This window comes from Gopherus flavomarginatus, chromosome 3 (assembly GCF_025201925.1).
Source record: "Gopherus flavomarginatus isolate rGopFla2 chromosome 3, rGopFla2.mat.asm, whole genome shotgun sequence".
NCBI classification, from domain to species: Eukaryota; Metazoa; Chordata; order Testudines; family Testudinidae; genus Gopherus; species Gopherus flavomarginatus.
The window spans coordinates 160,277,670-160,293,114 of record NC_066619.1 but is presented as its reverse complement, the minus strand read 5'-3'; the positions used below and the strand labels follow the sequence as shown (position 1 = coordinate 160,293,114).

Genomic DNA, 15,445 nt, shown 5'->3' with positions numbered 1-15,445 from the left:
GGTGAATAACCAACTGAACATGAGCTCCCACTGCAATGCTGCAGCCAAAAGAGCTGACATGACCCTAGGATTTATCAACAGAGAAATATCTAGTAGGAATAGGGAGCACATTCAACCCAAAAATGGGCTGGAAGAGGAAGGGGATTGGCCTGGGCAGCCACAGGATGCACTGATTCATGTTATCTCCACTGCATGGTGGAGTATTAAGAAACATTGAGAAGAACTTAAAGCTTCTCTTCCCCTCACATCCCCAGTTTAACTCCTGAAGGAGACATTGGATATCACTATCTTCCCTCCCCCAGATATTAATCTCACTGCATTCTGAAGGACCTGCCTTTTTGTTTTAAAAAAAAATCTTGGACAGAAAACCACACCTCATGTGAAGAGTCCTCCAACATTCTCTTTCCAAGGAAGCTAGAGTATAAAGCAGGTGACTTTGATGTCAGCGTTGGCCTCAAACAGATGGTCATTAAATGGCTGATTAAAATTCACACGCAGTCCCCTCTTCATAACAATATCTACGTAAGACAGCCATTAAAAAAGACTGCAGTAGTAACAAAGTCTATTAGGCTGATCTCATTAAACAGACATCATCATTAATAAGGAGCGTTGTACTGTATATGAATCCAAATTAGGTCAGTGAAGAGCACACTGCAATACTTTGTGCATGCACACACACACACGCACTCACACACAATGAGCTCATTACCAGGTTCATACTCCAACACATACAATTAAATAAATTTGGGTCACGCGCTTGGCGGTGAACAGGGCCGGCTCTAGCCATTTTGCCACCCCAAGCACGGCGGCACGCCGTGGTGAGCACTCTGCCGCTCACTGGTCCTGCGGCTCTGGTGGACCTCCCACAGGCGTGCCTGCGGATGCTCCACCGGAGCCGCGGGACCAGCAGACCCTCCGCAGGCATGCCTGCGGGAGGTCCACCAGAGGCGCCTGCTGCCCTCCCGGCAACCGGCAGAGCGCCCCCCGTGACATGCCGCCCCAAGCACGCGCTTGGCACGCTGGGGCCTGGAGCTGGCCCTGGCGGTGAGTCTAGAACACAAGTCCTGACTTTTTGAAGCAAACGTTTTACTATCAGGCTGAAGAAGCAATTATTTTGCTGTAACTGGCAGATACTCCATGCAATGTAATACTTAACTTCCAGGGATTTTTCTCATTTCTTCCAAGTCTCTCTTACCCCACTCAAATTTGACCAAACCAGACAAACTACAGAAGCAAAAATCAAGGAGGCTGCATGAAAGAAAATGAAACAATCTGTGAACTCAGATCACACAGCATTCCAACACCAATTGCACAGTCAGAATCCAAATTCCTTTCACGAGAGATTGCCAAGAATATATATAGTTCCCAGTCAGAATCTGGCTGTCAAACAGAGAACTGGGCTTTACAGAAACCTGAGCCTTCCTGCTAGCCAAGCCAGTGGGGACCAGGTGCATACAAGAGGGGACGTGATGCTGATGTAATTGGTTTTTAAAGCACTCCTCGCTGGCCTATCAATAAAATTATAATGGCATGCAGCTTTGGAATAGCCTATCTTGCCTCCCCAGACAGACATAAGGTGCTGCAGTGTTAACATCGCAATAGAACCAAGGGGGACAATGAGAACAAAAATGCGTCCCAGAATCATAGCAGTTGAAAATATAGAACTATGTAAAAAGGTTCAGACCCTCCTGTAACTGAAATCTTTTTGCAAATTTAGGTTCCAATAAAAGAAAATCCATTGAAAAGGAAAACTTAATTGTGGCATTTGCTAATTTCTGAATGCCAATTTTGTGACCTTCATATTCTTAATTTTGGCATGTACACAGTAAAATTATGTATGCATGCCTCAGAAAAGAGATCGAGATGAAGGATGAAAAGCAAAGAGGCACCATGATCTAGTTGATGGGGCATTGCACTGGGAGTCAGGAGAGCTGAACGCCATTCCTAGCTCTGGCACTGACCTTCTGTGTGACCTTGTGCAAGTCACTTTACCTCTCTGTGCATGTTTTTCCTCCCACAATTTTTCTGTTAGATTTTAATCTCTTTATGGCATGGACTATGTGGCTCCATGCCTAAAATGATACTGTCTCCAGTCCTGGTTGGGGACTCTAAATAATTGTCATAGGGTTTAGGGTTCAATCTATACCAATGAGGGGTTGTGTCACCACTTGCCCTGCAATGCTGGGTGCCTTACAATGCTTTATTACTCCAACTCCCTGCCTGGAACATTCACAGTCAGCAACAAGCACACAGGTCACACCCTGTGTGCCTGTGTATAACAGTAGCCCTGGTCCAGCCATTCTGACCCTAGAAGTGTGCCAGCAACACACCAGTCACTCTTCCTAGTCTTTACCAACCTTGGTTACTACTTGCAAGGTGATCCCAACACACACCCAGGTCCTGACTTTCCCAAAACCATGTGCTCTGTGAAGTCCAGCTCTGTGCTGGACAGTTCAGAAAAATAGTAAGGTTCGTTTGTAGTTCTAAAGGCACAAAATCATATCTCAACTTATTAACTTAATTGGGGAAAATACACCCTTCCATTCAAACACAGCACTAAACTCATTTACAATAAATTTGTTTTATTTTTACTATCAATAAGACATAGGTTAAGTGATGCCAAATAAAAGGAATGAAGTTAGAATGAGATACCAGCAAATGAAAGTGACAACACACATGTAAAAGTCTAAAACTTAATCTAGTGAAGTTCAGACTTTGTTCAAGATATTTTCTCATCAATCCTCTTCTTCCCAGCCATGGCTGACTTTCTCTCAGACAGGACCTTCCACAGAAGGTTCTGGCTTCCCCTATCTATCCTCACCTATATTCAGTTCCCAGAGAATTCAAGCACACATTCATAACTTTTATGTACACCCTGTGTATACATCATGCAACAATATTAATGATCAGTGAGTTAGTTTTAAATGATACCTCACAAGGTATATTTTGTACAAAGATTATTTCAATAGTGTGTAGAGTGTGAATACAGGGCTGCTTAAGGTCACAGTAATACAAACAATAAATACTCTTGGTTTGTACAGAGAAAGTCTCTTGAAGAACTCAGGATCCCCAGACCCCATTCTAAGAAACAAAGGTGTCAGAAACAATACTTCTCCTTCTAATGCAGTGGAGTTGGCTTATATAGCCCACCTACTGCAACTCTGAGTAAACTGGAAGAGAAGTACCTTGGGAAACCCAACTCAGCAGAACATGAAAGGCAGCCAAGTATCTGCCAATACTCTCAGTGGGCACAATTCATCGGTGCTCTGTGGACACTCTACACCAGGGTTAAGTGACTGTAAAGCTGCTGTAGGTGTCCCCAACCATCCCAAGTATTTCTGCCAAGATAGAGTTTGTCCTTTTAGCATAATGGTACCATCGGCAGCTCTGTACCATCCCTTGCAGGGGCCCCCAGTACAGAGAACGTACTGAGAGCATTGCAGAGGAAAGGGCAGTCTGTCAGCTATTTTTGGCTATTGGAATAACTTGAAGGGGCAGTTGATTCCTGGGCACAAATTAGGCAAGCTCACAGGCTGTTCTATCCCATATTGAAAGCCACATGAGGCAGGGAGAGTGCTAAGGTGGCATAAAGCCACTTTCCCAATCACTCCTCATGCTCTTGAATCCTACTGACTAATTGGGTTCAGTGAATCTAGCTTCCCTGCAGATCCACAGAGCTCCCCGACTGCAGACTCGTCTGTTTGAAGGGCATAGGGGGTGATGCTCTTTTAGAGACATTCCAGTGCTTCATTAAGCTACTCATAAGCATCTATTTCATTTAATAGGGTCCCTGTGAACTCACCAAATAATTAGTAACTAGATATGGGCTCCCCCACTTAGCATGACACTAGTGGCACAGACAGAGAAAGCAGCAAATTTCCAGGGGCATATGACGTCTACTATAAAACAGTGTTGCTTACCCCATTCCATACAGCGCCCAAAAGAGGTACAAGCTACGTGACACCCACTCAAGCTGGTGGTAAGTTATAACCAACAATAGCTGCTGATGCAACTCCATTGGATACCACACATTAAGTCAGTGAGCACTGTCATCACACCCACAAAAAGTAGAACCCATGAAAAATAGGTATGGACACTAGAAAAAAGAAAAGGATCCAAGTGAACACTGCACATTCCATGCACCAAACTGTACTAACAAAGGTACCAAATGGGTCATAAAATAAAGCTACCAATGTGAGCTTTAAGGTATGTGACACGGGAATTAGACACACAAGCATGTGCGGAAGTCAGAAACTACAGTGAGACTTACTGTCTCTCCATTTGTTGGTTTTTGCTACTAATGATGGGTCTCTCTCATCATCTGAGGCAACCTAGCATATCAGTACTGTGATTATCTATCATATGGAACTTTGTGTGATGAGACATATCTGGGGCACTATCCTATCCGCATTCCTTAGTAAGCCAGTTCTATGCCTGCACTGAGCTAGGATGTTTGCAGTGCTGTGTTATCATACCCTGTGCTTTTAATTCTACACAAACTCTCTGCTTATAAATTAAGTGTCATGAATCAAAACAGCAGTGCTGTAGTAAAACCAGGTCAGTCTACCATTATGCACTTTCATATTGTATTATTTTAAACATGCCTCAGTTCTAAAGCAGGGGATGAACTACACTAACAGAATCTATTGGACAGTGTCTGTTGAGAATTTCTGCTACTCCGACAAACTCTGCCCAGAAAGGCTCTGCCTATGTGTTCATAACCTTGCTGCTATACTGCAGCTGGCTTCCATTTTAATATACTATCTACAGATCTACTTGAGCTCAAATGGTAATAAACATAAGAACAGCCATACTGGGTCAGACCAAAGGTCTATCTCAGACATGCCAAACCCATGGAAAAAAAACGCAGAAATTGTTTCTTTTTGGCTTAATTGGTTTGTGAGCTGCTTGTTGGCTAGTTTTTGGCTTGTAGCTTCTTTTTTTTTTTTTTTGATTGGCTCCCAGCAAGCAGGGGCAAGGGACCAGAAAGACCAAGAGGAGAGAGAGGCAATGGTGCACAGCAGGCCACCACAATCCCAGACTGCATGGCAGGTAGAATCTAGTCACATACAGTGTTGGGATTCTTAGGGATTGGCTTGGTTTGGCCTTGTTTTGAAATGGGATTAGTTTCATTTTTGTCTTATTGTGAAAGTCAGGGTGCTTATTTACCGCCTGAAAGTTGGCAACTGTGGTCTAGCCCAGTATCCTGTCCTCTGAGAGTGGCCAATGGCAGGTGTCCCAGAGGGAATGAACAGAACAGGTAATGATCAAGTGATCCATCCACTGTCACCCATTCCCAGCTTCTGCAAACAGGCTAGGGACACCATCCCTGCCCATCCTCACTAATAACCATTGATGAATCTATCCTCCATAAATTTATATCGTTCTTTTTTGAATCTTGTTATAGTCTCGGCCTTCACAACATCCTCTGGCAAAGAGTTCCACAGGTTGACTGTGCATTTTGTGAAAAATGGTAGATGAACAGAGCTCTCTCTCCACTACTGACTGAAGTTCTATACAGCTAGAATGTTAATATAAACTGTAATTTCCTTACTCTTTGTACACCCATGTAAGCACTAATGTCCCACTGAAATCATAATGGAGAAATATGACATCCAGATTCACAGTATCAGGTGCTTCTTGACTGACTGTACTATATTGTAACTGACCTGATATCAAAAACAAAGTGTTTGTGCATCCACCTGAGGTTTGCAGTTGAAAACAGAATATTTTAGACAAATGATAAATCACGACTGAATGACCTTGTTTTTGCTGATGACACTGTCCTGCTCAGTTTCACACATCATTTAATGGAAGAAAAGACCCAGTTTTCAGGGGAGACAGCAAAATAAGATGGTTTGTTCATCAACAAGAGGAAGACAAAATACATGGCTATCAATGTCCCCAAAGGAATCATCAGAGTAGGTACAGAAATACTAGAAGATGCAAGTCATTTTACCTACCTAGGGAGTGAAATGTGCAATAATGGTAAAACCATGACAGATGTCAAGGAACAAATACCAAAAGCAGCAAGCAACTTTCATAAACTTGAGGAGATTTGGAAAAAATAGTGTGACTGGCAGTGAAACCAAAATGCAATTTTTTTTAAACACTGGTGTCATGTCTACCCTCCTTCATAGAACAGAGTCATGACAATCAGTAACAGAAATTTATAGGACAATTAACTCATTCCGAAGTAAATGACTGGGAAAGAGCTTCAGAATTGATCAGAAAGAGTTTGTTGCAACATTAGAAATTTTAAGGAGACCAAACCAACCTTAAGCATCAAATATGGTATGAAGATGACAATAGACATATTTAGGACACATTTAAAAGGTGCCACCAATACAACTTCTACATCAAGTGGAGACATGGATACCATCTAGAAAGAAAAAAAAGGTGACCTAGAAAAACATTACACAGCTAAATCCATCAACATGACACCCATAAACCTGAACATTCCAGCACAAAACTGAAATAAATTACAGAAACTGGTGCATGCCCTATGCACCTGAGGTGACAGGAAAAAGAAAGAAAAGAAAGGTCCAGATGCTAAACTCGTGTAAATGAGCATACCACCATTGAAGTCGATGGAGATATACTGATTTATACCAAGTGATGATCTTGCCCTATATCTTGAAAACATTCCAATCAGTTACTACAATAAATGGGGAAGATCAGATCTGAATAGAAGAGAGAAAAGTTCATTTGAGACATGAGAGCAGAAAAGGACTCAGCTGGGTAAAGGACTGTGATACAGCATGGCCAGAGGGCAGCAGGAGAGTGTTAGCAGGGAGCCTTATTCCCTGCAAGGGGAGGAAGGTTTGCTATAGATTAACTAGAGCACCTGAAGCCAATTAGAGCACCAGCAGTCAGTCATGTGATAAAAAACCCCTGCTTCAGTCACACAGTGTGGGAGTTGGAGCAGAAAGGTTTGGTTGGAGGAGAGAGCAGTTTGAAGGAGTTAGGGAAGAGAACAGTTTTGAAGAGAGACAAAAGGAAAGTTTGAGGAGTGCTGCGGTGGGCTGAGAAATCCAAAAGAAACCCTAGGTAAGGGGCACCTGTCTTGTGTAGAAGGAGGGCAAGAAGCTCCTTCACAAGCTGAAGGGCAGGAGAGGGAAGTAGCCCAGGGGAAGGAACCACTAGTTCAAGTGGTTCACCACAAACCTCAGGGCCCCTGGGTTGGGACCTGGAGAAGAGGGCGGGCCCAGGTCCCTCTCTCTCCATTCCCCTCCTCAAGGACACTAGTGGGGTAATTAAAATCCTGGTTCAGAGGCAAGCAATGGCGCCCTGAACCTTCCCCAAAGAAGAGAAAGCGCGAGACCCAGCATAACAGTACCAGCAATTTGCCACAAGGACAGACAATTTTATTTAATTTGTCATTTATTCAGACTTGCCTTTAAATAGAAGAAGCTTTGAAAAAGCTCTAATAGCTTTTATAAAGCATGCATGTCAGCAATAATTTCAATGTTTTTTAGAAGATTCCAGCTTTGGGTGCTTTTAATTAGAAGTTTTAGTAAAATAAACATGGCTATTATTTTGTTGCCAATGGGGAAAGGAAGGGTCAGGTCATGTTGGATTTGTCGTTATTTATTTTGTTTTTCTTTTTGCCCAGAGAAAACTAAATTATTTTATTTTTATTCAAGAATTCCTCAGATTTTCAAAGGTAATTCAGAGTTGATTGTTCTTTTCACTCTAGTTCTACGTATAAAACCACAAGACAAGCAGCAGCAGAGAAACAATGACAGAACTTCATATGGGAGACTTTAGTGATATCATAAACCACTCATGCTTTGTTCTAGTGGTTTATAGTGTCACCAGAATCATTTTATGGAGCTATTTCCTTGTATCTCCCTGCAGCTCCATCTATTCTTCTTGTATATAATGTTATTTTCCCCTGAAATTGCAGGTGTGTTGCACTGACAAAGCAGCAATTTTAAGGAATAATGTAATTTACTGGCATAAATAATAATTTGTGTTAACACACCCTGGAAGGAAACAATCAGGATTTACAAGTCTCCAAACGCTAATGTGTCACCCCTTTTGGAATATAAGCAAGTGTTAATTCCAAACGTAAAAGGGTCTAACCATGTTGTTGCTGAATATGCTTGTAGTCCATATAGTGGAGGGATGAACTGAATGTTCCAGTGGCAATTCTAAATGAACACAAGGTGCAAGGGGTAACACTGAAACAGAGATTTACCCCCATGAAAACAACATACGTCAGGAAAATATATCAAAACATGACTAACTCCTTTTTAGTCAATGCCAACGCTTCAGTTTGATGCTGTTCTTGGATGTACAACATCAGCATTTCCCAGGTGATGGAAAATAGGAAGAGGGGGCAGAATTAGACACTGACCTTTCAAGTACCTAATCTGGATTACTGATCTGGGGTTGGAGTCAAGAGATAGGGTGTTTGGATGGAATGCTCAAAATGTGTTAGGAGCCTAAGTGGAAGTCAGGAGCTAATACCTTTTGAGGATTCCACCATTTGTTGTGAGAGTTTATTTATGAAAGGAAAAACTCCATCATAAGATTCATACTATTCAGGAACAGATCATAAAAGTTTTAGAAATTCTATTTGCATAAGCTCTCAAAAGTTTGGATGCTTACCTAAAAAACTTATATCCACCTGACCCTGTCCAACAGGTCTGAAGCCCCCCCTTAGCTGCCTATTCTCATAAGAACTGATTCCTGTACTATTTCAGAGACATACTGCCCCCATTCCCACTGGAATGTCTTGCAGAGCAGCTTTCTAGAGCGCTGAAGACTTCATTAGCTGCAAGTTTATACTGGTGACCACTTCAGTCTATGGCAGTGGTTCCCAAACTTTAATAATCTGTGAACTCCTTTCACTAAAATGTCAAACATCATGAACCCCCTCCTAAAAATGAATATTTCCAGGGATTTTCTCCTTTACCCAAGTATAAATTATAAAAGCAGTGATCTTGGAAATATAAAATTTGTTGTTATGACTTGCTTATTATACACTATTATCATTACAGTATTTTTATTAAATTATGAAAACAGCAACACTCTTCCAAGATCTCCCTTTCGTAGCTTGTATCACTTTGAATAAGTCTGTTATAAGACAAGACTCCTATGTTTCATCAAGGAGTATCAGATGTGAAAGAGCAGGAAGGTATTTAAGAAGCCAACTCAAAGAGTTTCTCCTACACAAGCATTCAGGTCTTGAACAGTCCAGGCAAACAACGCACATTACAACAAAGCTTAAACTTGTTCTTCATAAAAATTTTGAAAACAAGACTAGCTGCTTATTTAATTTTAAAAACAGCAAAAAATATCCATGTTCTTTGCATTTCTTATAAGGAGTCTTGAAGCTTGATAGACATGCTTGCTTCGATTTGCTTAGCTCTTGGAAGTCCACGGGCTCTATGCTGCTGGCCCCATGCTATCCAGGGCCCCTAGGGACAGCTCTGTCCTCCATTAGGTATTTTTTTTCCTGAGAACCCCCTGTAACATTTCACAAACCCGTTTGGGAACCACTGGTCTATGGTATTGTGAAACTCCACTTGGGAATGTTCCCTACCATTTCACACCTAAACAGGATCCAACAAATTCAATCTAATTATAAATTGCCCAAATTTCATGCGTTAGAGGGCATTCAAAGCAATAAGTCATCCAAAAAATGAAGACCATTAGAGGCTTTTGAACAAATATAAACACTTATTTCTTTATTTTATTCTTGAATTTCTAAAAGCTTCTTTGTATATTATATGATAGAACACATAATGTGAACACATGACTTCAGATTTTACCTTTTGCTACCCCCCAAAAATTTCCTTTTTTATTGTTTCTCAGTTTCCTTCTAACTTATCTTGAGTGTATCATTACTTTCTCTCTGCTCCCAAAGATCTAGGCTTTAGAGGAAACGCTTGGCTTCAGTCTCTGTGCTCCACACCAGGAAATTTAAATAATTGGCAGCTGGATCATCCCTTTTTGGTTACATGAGCTGAGTAGACCAACATAGGCAGAACTCCCCAAGGTTATACAGCATAGGTGAGTGCTGCTCTATGGCACTGCTGCCCACCTCTTGAGCTCTTGTGGGGGGCAGGGGAGATAAAGAAAAGAGCAGAAACTGGTCTATCTCCATGTTACTGTCCCCTGGCTTAGCCCTCAGATTTCCATGCATAAATCCAGAAAGGAATTAATACTGATTTTAAGTGGCTGCTGTTTAACTAAATGCCAAGGAGTAGAAAAATCAGTAGAGGAACAAACTTCTAAGCAGCAGAACATCTCCTGTGTCTGTAGGTATGACAATATCTTTGTATCCTGAGTCCATGCAGTTCAGAGACCATGTCTGTGTTCAATCCATTACTAGATCCCCGTTCTGCCTAAAACAATGCTGATCCTGCTCAGAGTCCATGGGTTTTCATGTGAGGCAGAGTAATCCAGCCCTTTGGCTGAGTTCTAATAGTAGCATAAACATAGTTCTTGTAAGGGTCATACCTGAAAAACAGTGCTGGTACAACTTTTCCATATCCTACCCACAAAGTAAACTCCAGCCACATTAGTTGCCAGAATGAGGCACTGTTCACAGTGTATTATGTTCATGTTCAAAATGCGATTGTATGTGCTCTCTGGACTTGGCTTCCCTGCCTGAAATTTCAGTATGCCAATGAGCTCTGCTGGGATTCTCAACCTCAACTCCTCCTTAGTGGGTGAGGCTTAGGTTTCCCACTGGGCTCTGCTAGGCTGCTCAAGCTTGGCTCCTCTTACAATAGGAAGGACAACCGGTGTTACTTTCCAAATTGTCAGAAACCATGATGGGGATGGTCAGCCATAGTGGTCAGAGCGAGTTTAGAATGAGGTTGCAGTAAGAGCAAGCCTGGAGCAGGCTAAGACTTGTGGAGTCCATTACCACTATCAGTCAGGGGAGGGTTCCAAGCCATGAAGTGAGGTTGACCAGACTGAGCTACTGTTTCACCTGTGAGGCTCATACGCCTGCTCTGAGAGTCCCCAAACCAGCTCCTGGCTTGTAGATTGGCTGAAGCCCATCACAGGAATGACTCATCAGGGCATGTGGCTTAATCAGGCTCTAGTTCATGGAGTGACTCATCACCTTACACAAATGCCACCCCACTCATGGTGCCAAAATGAGATATCACTCACCACAGATAATGCATATCTGTGATTACCCTTTTTCCTTCTTTACAAAGCCAACAAAACAGTTAATGTTCACATTTTAATTATCAGAGTGCATCTGAGTCAACGCCCCACCAAGATGCATGAGGGAGTTCACACTTTCTGAGGTATTGTTCCAGAGTCAAGCAGATGTCACTTCTCTTTCCACATTTTTGAGGTTCTCTTTGCAAAACAGTGTCTAGAAACTTCCTTCTTTGTAAATGAAACCTGAGTTTCTGGATCACATCATGGTTGCTCGAGAGAGTTGCCATACTGCTGCATAGCAGCTTAATGATTGTTAAATATAATTTGTATGAAATTTAACACTCGGAGAAAAGACCCATACATTATAATCGGCCATTAAATTTCCACAAACTGCTGCCTACCTGCAGTCTGCAATGCTATAACAGAAAATCAGTGGACCAGATATGGTATAGCTATTCTAATTGAAGTGAAGGCACATAATGTTAAAAGTTTTAACATAAAGATGCAAGGAAAGGAGTCTACTTTGATAAAACAAATACTCTTCTTGGGGTTTACACTTTTTGATGAAAGGCATTATTAACATGCTCAACAGATAAAAGGGTACGAATACAAAATATGGCACCCCAATACAGGAAATACTGTATTTTCTTAACTCCTATATAAATGGAGCCCAGATGCTACGAGGGCTGCCTGAGAAGCACATGTAATAAGTAGAGCTGAGTGACATTTTTTCAGGGAAGAGTAAATTCACCAAAAAAATGCATATTTGGGAGGCATCAAAACTATTCATGAATTCAGGTTGAATTTGGCTAAATGTTTCAGCTGAAATAAAGAACAAAAAAAAGTCGAAAGTCAAAATAGTTCCTTTTGACCATTTTGAAATGTAACATTTCATTTGGACTTTTTCAAAGCAGAAAGCAAAAACTAACAACTTTGGGAAGAGCAAACATTTTGTTCAATCTGAAGTGAATATTTTTCAGGTCTTTCATTTTGATGAGAAAAGCCAAAAAATTCTGTTTCGGCTCTGTGATAACTGAAGGGCGGGAAAGAGAGAGCTCCCTTATGGACATCCAGCCAGCTCACTCACTCATGCCCATCGCCAACCACAGATCTCCAGAGTCCTCTATCCAGCTAGTTTGCTCTAAAATCCCTCTTGGTGTCTGTTCTCTGCTTGCTTTACCTGTAAAGGGTTAACAAGCCCACTTCTTTTCGACACCCAGCCCACCAGTCAGCTGTAAAATCCCTCTTGGTGCCTATAAGGGAGCTTCCCCCTTCAGTTATCACAGGTTTGAACAAACCAATTTTCTTCAGACATTTTGGTTTGACCCCAAAACCAAATAAATAAATAAATGAATTATAAAGAAAATTAGCTCAGCTCTAATAAGTAAGGGATACAATTGAATTGGTTTTCTTTCATGGAAGATATTACATAGAAAAACTCTATTGCATCTAGAAGCATTTATTTACCCTCTGAGAAACTGAACCATAAAGCTGATTCCAATGTTTCTCCCCTGATAGTATCTCATTTAATTCTTGCTTCCTAATACTGTAGAATACAAATTAGTAACCCTATATATTTAAGTCTAGGTATTTGCATAAACAGAAATTCTTCACTGTTAGTTTATTTGCAGATGAGCAATCGTAATTGAAAAGAACAAAAGAAAATTATTCAGTATTGCAAGTCACATTTGTGCTGATGTTTAAGTGACATTGAGATATTTTGATAGAAAGATCCTTTCTTATCTAGTCATTAATTCCTGTAACTCTTGCTGCCTACCTAATGAATTAATCTAATATACGCCTCAAAAAAGTAATCCTAGCTCTTCTACCTTCCAAATTAAATATCAAAAACAAGTTAATGCTTTGCTGATTGACTTTTTTTTTGCAAATAAAATGAGGATTGCATGCATAAAATATGAACACTTTTTGGTAAAATATTCTCCTTAACTTGAGAAAAAATAAGAGAACAGCACTAGATCTATTTAAGTGGAGAAAATGGTCATATGCCTTCTTTTAGTCTAAACTCTTTTCCAATGTGTTGGCATTAGCAACAATCCTTCACCATTTCCTAGAGCAGTTGAAAGTCTTTGTGGGTGATGTCACCTTGTAACATAAAATAATCTGCTGAAACAATAATACTTTGTACTTAGTGTCTAAATTCTGCAACTTTTTTCTTAGCAGTAGTCTCAATGGAAAAAATCTAACGAAAGATCCTTAAGGCCTAGTCAAGTAAGTGCTTATAGGATCAGACCTTCATGTAGCTCCTTTTATCTGAGGATTTTCAAATACCAGTTTATCCTCACCAGGTGAAGTCAGCAGATGCAGTGAAACCTGTGCTAACTGTGCTCGCTTGTCTTAACAGATAGCAAAATCACTGCTCTCATGAGAGTTCATCCATAGCAATCATGCTATTGTATAGTCACCTGTTCAAAGAGTCAGAGGAAGGCTAGTTCCTTTGGTGGTTCTCATCAGCTGCTTCTCATTAGCAGTTTACACTGCAATATTATACCCATTTTTCAGATAAGTAAGCTGTGTCACAGAGGTTGACTGGCTTGCATTCACCTAATGAGATTGAGGCAGAACCCCATAGCTACTAGTCACAGCCTCTAACCACTAGGACACACTATCCATAACCATAATTTTTAGGTATTTCACTAGTACCATATCAGCCATTCAGGTGGTAGATATGAAACAGCACTAAGTGCTATCAGACTTCAAAGTTTCACATATTTGTGTAATTGTTATGATGAGAATCAGGTTAACTAGGCAGAAGAGTGAAAAAAAGTGGCAATTGGGTTTACCCAACAAATGCACTAGGAAATTTTCCCTCTGTTGGAGCTGCAGCAGTCTCACTTTATGTTCTAGGAGAAGGAAGTTGAGGAAAGAAAACATTGTCCTGGTACAGAAAGAGATTACCCCCTGAAAAGAACTTTCCATAGAGTAATAGAGGCAAAACAGCAGCTGGCGCTGAAAGTGATGAAAGGAGATGGGTAAATAAGAGGCCTATAAATTGACTGGAAAGGCAAGGTATAAGGATGTCAAGGCAAACGGTTACAGAATATCACAGTTATAAAAAATATACTGGCTTTATGGTCCAGCATTCCTCCCTAATACTACGGCAACCCCCTTTGGCAGAAACAATAAATTTTAAGAAAAATACAAGTGTGTGGGGTAGGGGGAAAGCCCTTAGCTTAAAATAGAAACAAGAGCAAGATTTCTTAGCAAATGCCATGTGAACTTTGTACTTTTTCACATTTTTGCAATTGTAAAATGGATTCCATGGATACCCCACCAGTTTATATTTGCCTCTCTTTTCCATACGCTGTACTGTTTTCTACAAAACAAAAAAGAATAAATGAAAAGGTTAAAACATAAATGCTCTGACCTAAAAGACATTTTTAGCCACATTGAACAACTCACTAGAAAACATTGCTTTTGGGAACAGTCCTGCACTAGCAGTGAGATGCATTACATAATCTAATGTATGGCAGGTGTTTTCCATTTCTAGTTTTTATCATTAGGTTCAAGCACTGGAAATTAGCTTTTTTACACTGCCCATTCAAGGAGAGCGCAAGATACGCATTTTTGAAACCCTGTCTTTATATAAGCAGGTAAGACAGCCAAAAGTGGTTCTACTCTGCATATTTTTATTCAGCAGTTCTGTATGCAGACTCTTGTCACTTCAGTGATCACTCTTTGTCCTGCAGAGCCCATGCAGCTAGGAAACAGTGAGATAGAGTCAATTTCACTGCCCAGAGCATGACTGGGGTGCTCAAGCCAAGCACTGGGCAGAGTGTTTCCCCTGTAGGCCAAATCCTGATCTCACTGAAGTCAAAGGTAAAACTCCAACTTCACTGAAATAAGGATTTTGCCCTATATTATATTCACACTTAAGAAGTAAGGCCCCAATGCTGCAACACTTATCATACAATATCAGGGTTGGAAGGGACCTCAAGAGGTCATCTAGTCTGAGCCCCTGCTCAGAGCAGGACCAATCCCCAGACAGATTTTTGCCCCGATCCCTAAATGGTGCCCTCAAGGATTGAACCTAGAATGTGAGGTTTAGCAGGCCAATGCTCAAACCACTCAGCTATCCCCCCACTTACACATGAGTGTTTCTATCTATCTGTGAACAGTCTTATTGAACTAGGCTATCTGCAGTGTTTACAGTTGCTGCATGTATACATTTTTGCAGGTCTGGGGCTGAATATTTCACACTTCCTTCCAGAAGTTCCTGAGCCATTATGTTTGTTTGGTTTGGTGAGGAACAGCGTATTTCTTGAATCAGCAGTTTTATTTTAACTGGTGCTCT

The 15,445-nt window shown here is 40.9% G+C and overlaps 1 protein-coding gene across 1 annotated transcript in view; it reads right to left on the bottom strand.

Moving 5' to 3' along the window:
- ARHGAP24 (Rho GTPase activating protein 24) overlaps window positions 1–15,445 on the bottom strand; it is a 430,833-nt gene that overhangs the window by 377,870 nt on the left and 37,518 nt on the right. The gene's annotated exons all lie outside the window — the stretch shown is intronic.